At 42.2% G+C, this 11075-nt stretch overlaps 1 non-coding gene across 1 annotated transcript; it reads right to left on the reverse strand.

The window, feature by feature from the left end:
- Positions 1-5116: 5116 nt before the first annotated feature.
- LOC139279213 (U1 spliceosomal RNA) lies at positions 5117-5280 on the reverse strand. The gene has a single exon (XR_011596427.1). It is a non-coding gene; the product is annotated as a U1 spliceosomal RNA (small nuclear RNA).
- Positions 5281-11075: the final 5795 nt, after the last annotated feature.

Genomic DNA, 11075 nt, shown 5'->3' on the forward strand with positions numbered 1-11075 from the left:
AAATTAATAATGTTCAGTATAAAACGGCTGTCAATGGAAAGGGTTAACTCCTTTCCAGGTTTGTAAGAAGACCTGATGTCATTACGTGACTTCACGTAATCATCTGAAAAAAAAGTCTTTGTGCCTTCAAAACTGGCTTCGAAATTAGGAATCCGTTAAACAGCATAAATCATTAGAGTAAACTCCAATGTTTTCTTAACTTCTAATTCAAGTACTTGCCAAAGAATTTTTTTTTTTTAAATTGTTTTAAAACAAGACCACACATACAATAGCAATTTTGTTTACTGAAATTCAATTCTGTTTTTTTTTTCTCTCTTTCTCCTCGTTATCTTCAAAACCCTCCTGCTTGTTTAGACTGTTCGGGACATTTTGGAAATCTTTTCAAACTGCATTGAAACTTTTTCATAATTGAAAATTCGAATCCATGTAGAGTGTTTTTTACTTATTCCAATTATTTTTTTTTCTCTTCTAATTAAACCAATATCTTTTTCACAGCAAACATCAACTAGTATTTAGTAAGTTATGTCTTTTTCCATTTAGTCCGTTACATCTTTTTTTCTTTCTTCAAATTAGGTTTTGTATTTTACACGGAGGGTTCGTAACTCCATAAAGTTGTTAATTTGTTTACTTTCAAAGTGGCGTCTTTATCTTTTTCTTTTTCTCCATAACTGGAATGGAGACCAGCTTTGAGAGTTTGAGTGCTGCCTTTCGTTATCTCAAAATGCTCCAGTTTCAAAGCCGTTACTAAAGCTTGCTGTTTTTTAACATTTTCCAAAAGTTCCTTTTACACCTTCGCAGATAGCTCGCCACTTGCCCAGGAGTTTGACCTGATCAGATTTAATTTAATCTTTTTTTTTTTTAAATCCACCTCAGTATTTCCTGTGCCTTCTCTGAATATCTCAAAATCCCAATTCAAACTTTGTAATTTCAATCTTTATTTGAAACTTTTTTTTTTTAGAAGCTCTTTTTTTTTAAAGCATTCTTTATCTCATTCCGAGACTAAATTTATGTCTTTCAACCCAATCAATCATTGCATGTTTTCTTTCGGCAAGTAAGTGAGCATGTCAAATAAATATTTTGCTCAACAAACCTATTCTTTATTTGTTTATTCTCCTAGCTCCGTAACTTATCATCCGAATAAATCCACACCTGCGTTTCTAACTTAAATGTCTTAAAACTTCCCACATACAGGACAACATTACAAAGGGTTTAAAAAAAAAAACTTTCACTCTGTTTCTAAAATAAACAGACACTTGCATTCCTCTTCCAACCAGGCTTTCGGAACATGAAAACATAAAACAAAAATTCATTCTGCAGTCAAAAATCACACAGACACTTCTCACTCAACGATCAGACATTTACAACAGTCTCTCTTCTTGTTTTGGCCGGCTCTATTTTTGGATCCATGACCTTTCAGGGAATTCGTAGTTTTATCTAAATAATTCCTCACATAACTAATTAGCTTCTTTTGTTTTTCCGCCAGGTGGCGGGTAAGCGACCCTTCTGGTCCCCACTCGAGTTTACTTGTTTTCATGGCCATTCCTGGGTAGGACTGGTATCGTTAGGAATCTACTCTCAGCGGTCCGCTTTCTTTCTAGCGCGACTTGTAGTAAACTGTCTCTTGGCTACTGTCAGGTCACAAGTTCTGCTGTTACACAAACTTATACAATTCTTAAAAACGCGTTTAAGCAATTCCCGCAGTGCTCTACGTATCCTTAACGACTACCTACCACCGCTCAGCCCGTTGGTCCGACCCTGTTCACAGGTTTGGATTCCGTTAGCCGCTGTACACCGCTTGGTTCTACCCCGGGGTATTTCAAATTACACTACTGGGTCCGGAAGATGTCTCTCGGTATCACGATCCCACGGTCTAAGTGTGTTCCCTACGCCTACTTGGTTCCTGGCCGTCACGTGGGACAAAAGTCCTCTTAATTCAGGCTCAGGCTAGGCGTTTGAGATATTAGACCGTCTCCTCATGTCGATCAACCAGCTTCCACCTTCCGCACCCTTTATACTTAAAAATTGTTTTTTATACTCACCCGGGCTTTTTTCCAAGGGCGTCCAGCGACTCCGGGAAATCCCGTCGACTACGCCATTGTTAGCGTTAGTGTTTTCTCTGAAGAATCACTCAACACTCAGGGTCGGTTCCAATGCTGAAGCAGCTTTATTACGCTCAGCGGGAAGGAAAAACTCAGGACCGTATCCAGGTTTCTCTTCACAGAACAAAGAGTTACATGTACCTTTATATGTTTTACAACAGTTACAAAAACAGCTTACTGCAGTTACACAGCTCATCACGGCTGGACACAAGCCAATCATAACGATTATAGATTACATATAGGTTTTTTAATCCAATAGAATTCTCCTAGTAACCAGGGAACCATTGTCAATTTGGGTTGATCGATGACTTTATATGTTCTCTCCCTAGTTCTTTCATCTGGGAGAAATAATTGGTTTGTAGCCTTGTTTACAGCAAATGGTTTCCCTCTTATCTTTCTTCCTGGGGAATTAATTGGTTTATGGCCTTGTTCACAGGAGATGGCTTCCTTCTTATCTCTGCCTTCCCAGGCATTCCTACAGTGGGCCTCACAGGGTTATTGCTCGGTCAGTGAACGTTCAACAGTTCACAGCTTGACTACCTGGTTTCCCATCATGCCTGGGCAGCCATTTTATGTGTGTGTCCATTTAAGCTTATGTGAGTTTTAAATATCCAGCAGGTGCCTAATGCCTAAGTCTATATATTATTTCTACTCTCTACAACAAGTTACTCCTGATTGAATGAGCCTTAAGTTTTTCACATGTCTTTAGAGTGAAAATAATAGGTAATTAGCACAAGTTCATGCCATGACAGTGATCCCTGTCCAGATTCCATTAGTGAAGGCTCTAACAGCGCAGCCTGTGGAGGAGCAGGGTATGTATCACAGACATTAACTTCCGGATTTCTGCGTTTATGTGCTTATGTGCGGATGCCAGAAGTTGCTGTCAGTTTTACCCAGTAGTGACAATGAGCGCTGATAGCATTGCCGTTTTTCACACAACAATATCCAGGCCATAGTCTTCAGTGTCAAATGAGCGTGAGTAATTGATCAAACTCTTGCTGTTTATAATGGCCCTGAAATTCCGATGTCTCGGGCTCGTACGAAGTTTCTACGGACCCGGGAAGGCATCAGAAAAGCCGGTTTTCTGCGCACAATGCGCATGCGCTGAAAACCGGCTTTTCCGACCTGTCAAGCTGGAACTTGACAGGTCTTCCCATGCGCTAGAGAACTATGAGCTCTCACACAAAATTCCGACTTTTAGAGATCTTCTGCCCAGGATTAGGGCGAAAGTTCTGCGCAAGATAAAGCAGGCATACATCCTGCATTCTGTATGCATCTGCATCACCTGAAACTTTGCTTCAAACAGCTCAATAGCTTGACATAAGCAGCTGTAGATGCTGAGGAGTTCTGTAGAGTAAAAGCTTAACACAAACTAAATAAACAGCAGGAAATGGAAATAAGCAGCTTCCTCTCAAAGTAATGAGAAATTCAAATCTTCCAACTTTTATAATATTTGAGGTACCGTGTTGTCTATTGCAGCTTGGCTTGTAAAATATGATTGACTTTATGTAAGTGTGCACGGGTGTCAACAGTAAATTGGGTGAAATCTGTTGTATATGCGGTCTATAGAGATACTCTCTGTGTAGTCACTGTATAGTTGCATAAGATGGACACTTGTTACCTGATATACTATCAATAAGGTTTACATTGTGTATATACTATGTTGGGACCACTAGAGGGTGCAACTGGTGGAGACTGGGGTTTCCTGCCCCTGTGGCAGGGGCTGTCCACCAGAGGGCACTGCGCTGGGAGACCTGAGGGTCACCTGCATAGGTGTGCAAGGCCTAGTTTAAAAGGCTGCCCACCATGCTTGTGCCTCACTCTGGAGTTACGAATAAAGGACCAAGGTCACTACAGTTTGAGTACAACACATTGCCTCGTGGAGTCATTCATAAGTACATTACAGACATAACAAAATCGATACTCTATACTAAACTATTTCAACTCTATTTATGCTGATCAAATGGTTTTTAAAATATGGAGATGGGAAACCTGCACGAATTGTTTAGCTCTTCTACTTTTGTGGAAATGTAACATGTTGCTCTGCCCTGTGCTCAGACCTGACACCTTAGATCAGGGGCGTGGCCATTGTAAATGAGCTCCTTTTGACAGCCCCTGTGGGCAGGGACAGACTCTGAAAGAAGCCACAGGTTTTGTGCAGGCTGCGTTCTTGTGCGGCGTGCATCATACGCTGCCCGGGAATCTACATCACAGAATCGGAAGTTCAAGCGGGCGCAGGAGAAAAAGGTAAGTGCGCATTTTTTTTCTTTATTTTACCAGATTGCCCTCGGGAATGGTGTTACAGGAATTTCTGGGCCATTGATTTCAGTTTCTAACCATGAAACTATTTGACCTGTATAATGAGTTATACAGATCATTTTCGTGGTCCGGCTCACACTAACTTGGATGGTGATTGTGACTGGTGTGCTCTTCTTCCAAGTCAGTGCTATCTTTCAGACCGCACTCCAACAACATCCAAAGTCATTGCTCAAGAGAACCTTTCATTATATCAGCTTGCTTACATCCCTGCAACGGCTACTGAGCACCAAAAGTCATTTGTTCTCCCTTCAACTGCAAATTTTTTTGCTCCTTCCTCCTCCTCCCTCTCGAGAGTGGTACTCCTAAAAAGACTGGGGCCAAGAAACAACTGTATTGCCAGAAGCCCCATAACAGTTTTGTACACACAGTAGAATCTACAAGCAGTTTCTAAAACCCAGAAACTATTGCAAGAAAAATGTCTCCAAAGCTAGAAAGCTTTCCCCGAGAGCAGCTGAGAACCCCTTTAATTCATGGGTGCGTTAGGACTTGTACTGCCTGTTGTGTATTTTGCTTCTTTGCTTAAGAATTCATGGCTACACATTTGCGGCAAAGAACTAGCTAGTTTATTAGCAAAGGTTTAACAATGAAACTGAACATTACCCGTTCGCCTACGAGGCTCACAACAGCTCACCTCATCGTGGAGAACCTGAACTCAATTAGCCAGGGTTCTATTGCATCGTGTGAACATCACGTGACTGTGTAAGTCACTTACAGTGGCCACTCACAGTTCCACAAATTTTGCAGTCGAGTATCCCGCATTTGGGGACATTGCAGGCGTTAGCACACCCCAAGTGCAATGGGCTAGCCTCGTCCTGGGAGCACCACCTTGGTGATCATGGTTACACCCCTGCCAGGTAAGTAACCTGGGAGCATGCTCACCGGTGCATACATTACATTGCCCATGATTGGTGGGCAGGAATAGGAAGTGGCACTGTTCAACGTGAGGTTGGAAATAGACACCCATGTAATAATGGCATCACTTGATCTCGATTTCAATTTATTTATGAGGCTCCAGCCTGTTTCAAACGGGATCTCTGACTGCCAGGATTAATGTGCCCTGGAAAATCTGACCCCTGTAAAAGCAGTAATAAATGAGCAGGAGGTCCTGATGTTTTTCATTTCCACCAGCTCCCACCCTGTTTTTGGAGGTCAAATGGGGCAGTAGAGAGATGCAAATTGCCCTTGAAAGGTGATGCATTAAACTATGGCTGCAGCACTACAGATCATAAGGACGAACTATAAAAACACAATTTAAGAGCCTATGTCAGGAAGCAGTCTTTCACACACAAATATGGTAGCCCATTTCTGGAATGATCTTCTGAGTAGGGTAGAGGTGGCAAAAATTGTAACAATCAGGAAGCAATTAAAAGCTCTGATGGGGCTGGAGAATCTTTGTGAACATAAAGAATAGTTAACTGCAAGATGGAAAATTAGAACACTTATAACAAATGTTATATTCCCACGTTAAATATATTTATTAGTATAAAAATCCCCTTTAGAGTTGAGGCCCTTTCATTTACATAAGAACATAAGAAATAGGAGCAGGAGTAGGCCACCTGGCCCCTCGAGCCTGCTCCACCATTTAATAAGATCATGGCTGATCTGATCATGGACTCAGCTCCAATTCCCTGCCCTCTCCCCATAACCCTTTATTCCCTTACCTGTCTATCTCCGCCTTAAATATATTCAATGATCCAGCCTCCAAAGCTCTCTGGGGCAGAGAATTCCATAGATTTACAACCCTCAGATAAGAAATTCCTCCTCATCTCAGTATTAAATGGGCGGCCCCTTATTCTGAGACTATGTCCCCTAGTTTTAGTTTCCCCTATGAGTGGAGATAGCCTCTCTGCATTCTTCCCTCATGCTGCAAGGATAGCTGAGTAGGTGCATCAGGACTTTCAGATGCAAGAGTGGCCTTAGATGTAGCTGCATGATAATATGTTTTGAATTACTTTGTATTCATGTGCTAAAAAATGGCATTCACTCCTACTACTCTCAGCCCCTGCATCAATGCCTCACTAACTTCTCTCATCCTCTCCACAATAGCTTCTGTCATCCACCTATTCTCTTCTGTTATCTTTATCACCTCTCGTGGGCTGCCTCAAACCAGAAAACTTTTTTTCCTTCCTCACAGATCCAGTGACTTCCAACCAAATTTCAGCTGCAAGCCTTCTTCATCAATGCAGCATTAGTTGTGGCGATGAAAACTGCACGGTTGGATTTTCTGGACATCAGCGGGTCCGTGGTGGGCGACGTCGGTGATGGGTCCCGGTCCCGCTGCTGGCTCCAGCCCGCTGTGTCAAATTAATTTGCCTTCATTGGGCTTGTTAAGCCCGCCCAGTGTGTTTCCTGGCCAATTAAAAGGAAGCGGTCTGGTGACATAATCTGATGAAGCATCATCAGCTGGTTTCCTTAAAGGGACCATGGCCAACTTTATTTTGGCATTTGTGCTGTCAGTGTTCTACAGTATTGAGGTGCTGCAGACACCGACAAGCACTGCACAGAGAGGCATGGCTGCGCCCAGGCTCTCCCATGACTCGCTCCATATGCTTATAGAGAGAGTCCCAGCATGCAGGGGGGTCCTCTTCCCTTCCCATGGGCGGAAGAGACCATCCCAGAAGATCAACACAGCCTGGTTGCGCATTGCACAGGAGGTCCCAAGCAGGGAAATCATCAGGAGGACCTAGCTGCAGTGGCACAAACGTTTCAATGATCTCAGTAGATCACAAAACATTAGTACAAAGCCACACTCAACCTCATCCTGCTATGCCTCTCATGACATCCCCATCACTTTGCCTTCTCTACCCTACTCCTGCACATCCTTACTCACACCAACTCACCTTGCATCTCCACCCATCCCTCTATCTACATTATCACCATCTCACTAGCCAGCCCTCACACGCGCCCTCATCCTAATACAATCATATCAACTAACGACACACAAGGGTCGGCACTTGGGTGTTTTATCCAATATTCATGTAAAGTTTCTGTTAATGTGGTGTCAAACGTTGAAACCTTTATCTTCAACACTTTGCGTTCTTGGTCAGTTTTATGTGCACCTTTGGTAGTGGCTTAGTGCATTGCAGTGAATGTTGAAACATAAGGGTACCCCCCACAATGCTGAGACATGTGAAAGGAATGGCTTGCGCATTGTCGGGATGCTTTATGGTGCTGGTGTGGGGTGGTACCAACCTGGCACATCATGTGGCAGCCAGGGTGTACAACCTCCCGGGCAACAATGTGGTCGGGCACTGAGACCCTGTGTCTTGTGCAGCATCGGTTGATTGCGGAGCTGTTTGGTGTTGTTGTTGGTGCTGTTAGCATGCCTGGTGCTGCTGGTGTGCCTAGTGATGCTGGTGTTGGGACTGATCATGGTGGGATTCTGAGGACAAAGGTGAGAGAGTTTCAATGGCACCCATGCTGATGGAATAGATAGGCAGGTGAAGTTGAGACGACAGAAGCGATCTGTCAATGGCGGGAGAGGTAATGAGATCCATAGATGTAAGTTATGTGAACTGCATGAGTCCTCCATCCTTTTCTTCGCCTCACTCTAATATTGTCGCCGCAGCCTCCTCTTTATCTTCATCATATTTTCCTTCCCCCACCGTTTTAGATCATTTTAGTACTTCCTAAGATCCTCATCTTCTCTCTGATCCTTCAAGTGCACATTCATTTATTGTGCAATCTGGATTTGAAACATTATGTACCAAACAGCTTGAATGTGTTCTGCATGACTTCAACCACCAGAACTGTTAGAACTCCCACAGCGCAAATAGTCTTCCTTTATTTTGTGGGTGCATTACAACGACAGCCGCCACTAATTGAGAGTCACTGCTCCTCTCCCACAGAAAAATACATGGATTATATTCCATAGGATCTAATCTTAAAGCAATTTGTTTATATTCATTTGGCTAAGGTGCGCACATTCATCATCATCATCATCACAGGCAGTCCCTCGGAATCAAGGAAGACTTGCTTCCACTCTTAGAATGAGTCCTTAGGTGGCTGAACAGTCCAATACGAGAGCCACAATCCCTGTCACAGGTGGGACAGATAGTCATTGAGGGTAAGGGAGGGTGGGACAGATTTGCCACACGCTCTTTCGCTGCCTGCGCTTGATTTCTGCATGCTCTCGACGATGAGACTCGAGGTGCTCAGCGCCCTCCCGGATGCTCTTCCTTCACTTAGGGCAGTCTTTGGCCAGGGATTCCTAGGTGTTGGTGGTGATCATGCTTCTGGCATCTTATAATGCCACTGGCAGATAATTTTTAAATTTTAAATCAAACAGAACCTAAGACCAGCAGTCTTCAGGTGACCTTTAATACTGAATTATTATTATTATTGCAGTTTGATTTAAGTAAATCTATCTATTAAATATAGATTTGTATTCAAGAATGCAATTGAAGTTAAAATATGAATAAGAAGTTTAAACCAACACGGGTACAGTGACAGTCAATGTTCAGGGTTCTGCACTGAAACGTTGCCACTAAACATGAATACCATTAGTCTGGATTCAAAATAAATAGAATCAAAATTATATTTTTTAAAAACTATATTTACTCTCCACAAACCATGCCCTAGCAAAGGGAAGGCAGATAATCTAATCCCAGGTTTTTGGAGTATGTGTTAATGTGCCCAGAGTGACTTGCTTGATGATTTTCTTGCCCTCATTGTGGGGAACCACTGGTATCAATTCGATGCCTTTTAACAAATAGACACTGCAACCAGTGAAATTCATATCAGGACCAGTATATTGAGAAAAGCTGCCACTTTAAAAAAAATCAAGTTTAAAGTTAAATTTGCTGTAGAATACCATCTCTGTTTTACATAACATGAATAAAACAAGCCAAGTCCCCTGTCAAAGATGTCAGCATACAAGGCAATTATGTGTCAGTATTGCATTTTTTATTCTGTAAAATTACACCTTATTCTACTAATAGCAAATTATGTGTAGTAAAGTGACAAAGTTACTTTTACCGAGTGATTCACTGATATTAGCTTCAAAGGAATTTTATTGTTTTCATCAGGCATTTCAATAAAAAAAAGACCTCTTTATGATACTACTTTATAATCTTGATTAACAGTAAAATGAAGACTTCACAAGTGCAGTTCTGATTCTAAAAATAATTTTCTCTCCAAATGCAACACTTTTGGAAAGTGAAGGTGGTTATTTGACTACTGCTTTCATCCCCAATAAAATCACTTGCCTTTTGGGATTAACCTTTCTTTCGTTAAAACGAGACGTATTTTAAGTTGCAAGTTAGAAACTTTTATTTATACCGCAATGTATGAACAGACACAATTTTCTTTAGGAGGAAAATGCTGCAGGTATTATGCTATATGATTATTGCTTCCTTGAGTGAACTAACCAGATAATTTCTTATCATCCTTGGAAAGTTGAGGGTTATGTTATTTTAGCTGACTTGTATATCCATAATACATTACAACAGTGACTACACTCCAAAAGTACTTCATTGGTTGTAAAGTGCGTTGAGACGTCCAGTGGTTGTGAAAGGGGCTGTATAAATCCAAGGGCTGGATTTTCGGTCTTCTGCCGCCCCTCTTAGCGCCCCGGAGGGGAGGCAATGGTGTTGGAATGCACTTGCGCCCGGGCAGCCAGCTTCTAACGCCCCGCTGGGACATTCGGTGCCGGTATCGGGCAAGAAGCATTACCGCCCGGAAATGGCGAGCCGGTGCGCAATGCCCCTGGTTGCAACACCAGCTCAATTTTTGGTTGCCGCCTGACCCTTAGCACTCTGTAGTGCGCCCTGGTGGGAACGCCTATGAAAGCAGGCATTCCAAACTGTAGCAGCCACAGTCAGGTAAGTAATGCCGACCTCAGGTAAGTGTGATTGTTTATCTATATTTTTTTGTGATTTATGTTGTGGTGGCGTGAGTTAAGCATTGGGAATGTTTTTGATGGGTTTATTTCAGGTTTTCTTCTTTCCCCCCTAGGCCTCTGTTATGGCGATCCAAGGGCCGGCTGTTTAGCTTGGGATTTTCCCTTGCTCAGCCGGCCTAGAGCCCTAAAAGAAGTGTGCAACTCCTCCCTTAGCACCCCACTCCAAACTCCGGCGCAGCTGATGAATTTTGCAGCAGTCGCAAACCATTTGCAGGCGCAAAATTTACCGCTCCACCCAGGACACCGGCCCAGCTGAGGTGCAACCGAATTTCTATCCCCAAGTCTTTCTTTCTTTAATACTGTAACAATGCACCATGTAAAGAGACAAATTAGTAATGAAAGATAAGTTATACATAACTTGCTAACAGATATTAAAACTCAAAATGTTTCACTTTATACTGCAAATGTGCATTGAATATGTGGTGAATCAACTATGAAACAGGCACTGTCAAAATCATAGAGCAGGATTTTTGTGCTTCCCAGCATCATTGTATTACTTATTTGATCACTTTAATCAGATTACATTTAACATCATATTTAATCTATGCTGCAACCACCATTGCTTGAAGATATTGGCCTGGACTTTGGGGGGTTAAACATCCCATTAAATGTTAAGTCTTGTTTGAATTGGTGTAACTGGGGTTTTAATAGCATATTGACTTGCTAAACAACCATTCTGGCCTTGAAAAACTAATTTTTATATTATTGGAATGTACAATTTCTCCATTATGATAAAAATTACTAAATTTTAAAAT

Source organism: Pristiophorus japonicus, chromosome 13, assembly GCF_044704955.1.
Source record: "Pristiophorus japonicus isolate sPriJap1 chromosome 13, sPriJap1.hap1, whole genome shotgun sequence".
Taxonomy (NCBI): Eukaryota; Metazoa; Chordata; class Chondrichthyes; family Pristiophoridae; genus Pristiophorus; species Pristiophorus japonicus.